The sequence below is a fragment of the Eublepharis macularius genome, chromosome 1 (assembly GCF_028583425.1).
Source record: "Eublepharis macularius isolate TG4126 chromosome 1, MPM_Emac_v1.0, whole genome shotgun sequence".
NCBI lineage: Eukaryota > Metazoa > Chordata > Lepidosauria > Squamata > Eublepharidae > Eublepharis > Eublepharis macularius.
Window position 1 is genome coordinate 123,826,006 of NC_072790.1, and position 1,572 is coordinate 123,827,577.

At 42.3% G+C, this 1,572-nt stretch overlaps 1 non-coding gene across 1 annotated transcript; it reads left to right on the top strand.

Moving 5' to 3' along the window:
• Positions 1–223: 223 nt before the first annotated feature.
• Positions 224–306, top strand: TRNAL-UAA (transfer RNA leucine (anticodon UAA)). The gene has a single exon. It is a non-coding gene; the product is annotated as a tRNA-Leu (tRNA).
• Positions 307–1,572: the final 1,266 nt, after the last annotated feature.

A 1,572-nucleotide genomic window follows, 5' to 3' on the forward strand; every position in this document is an offset into this window, starting at 1 on the left:
TCCTAATATGTTTTCTGCGCCCTCCCGTGTTCCAAACAAAGAACATTTGAAGGCTGGCTAAGGGAGCGGGGAAACGGGAAGATCCTGGAGCGCTTTGAAATTCTCTCCAACGCTTACGTTGGACTCAAGCCGGAACTATTAGAGTCTTCTTTTCATCCAATGAACACACCTCACATGGCTTTGTTCTATGTAAGGCGTGCCTGCATGAAGGGTTTGTACCCGCACCAGGATGGCCGAGTGGTTAAGGCGTTGGACTTAAGATCCAATGGACGCATGTCCGCGTGGGTTCGAACCCCACTCCTGGTAGTTGGTTTTTTTTTACCCCCAGCTTTCATTAAATTACAGATGAAAGCATCTAAAACATGCGGAAGCAATCCTGTTAAGCTTCAACCTCTGAATGGCTCTCAGAGACTCTGCACTGCCCGAGAGAACAACGTTACAGGCGGAGCGATAGTCACTCCCGCCGCTGCGTCGCCTGTGTAAAATAAACTGAAATAAAGCTTTTTGTAGGTTCGCAGCGGCTCCGGGCTTCTAAACCAAAATAAAACAGACGTCGCCATTTAAATAATTTTAACTGGATCTCCGTGCATCCGTATAAAGAAGAAGGGCCTCTGATGTGACTTCCACAACGGATAACAGGGCGCAATCATCAGGATACGTACAAAAACCCTATTTGTACGTTAATAGAACTTAAAACAGCGATTCTTAATCTTTAATCTGTTGACACCCACCAAGTATGCAACATTATCCAATGCACCGCACCTCCAGCCACAGGTAAAAAATTAAGACATCAAAACACTACTCTAGACAAGGCAATTTATCTATGTGATCTATATTAATGATGTAACAGACATATCTCACGTTCATTTAGATCGTTGTGTATGATGGCTATCTTCTTAATATTAAGATTTGATTCCTATTTCCTGCATTCAGCTTTTTCAAGGGCCTGGGGAGAGATCTAAGATCTGGGATTTTATTCTCGGAGTGAGCATTATAAAAGAACTCTCCTCTATGGCCTGTCAAAAGTTATCGCAAGTAGAGAGAAGGGGCTGCCCACAATGCCCCTATTTTACCCCTGATTTGTTAGATAACCCCCTGGTTATCTAACGACCCTTGTTAAGAATCAATTACCTTGAAGCTAGGGATTTACAACATGTAAAGAAACTGCACTGGGGGAAGGAGAAGGAGCATTACATTTAAGTATTTTGGGGAAATTCTAAAGGAGTTACTTGTTTGGCAAAACTAATGTGTATTAAACTTTCAGCCTACAATCTTGTGTGAACTTACCCTGGGACTAAGCCCCACTGGACTCAGCCAGATTTCTCAGCAACCATGTATAGAATTGAGTCCGGTAGCACCTTTAAGACTAACCAACTTTACTGTAGCATAAGCTTTTGAGAACAACAGTTCTCTTCGTCAGATGCATCAGGTTAGTCTTAAAGGTGCTACTGGACTCTCTACTATTTTGCTACTACAGACTAACATGGCTAACTCCTCTGGATCCATGTACAGGAGTGTAATGCAAAAGTTTAAAATATATATCACATCATTTATTTGACACTTAAAACAGGA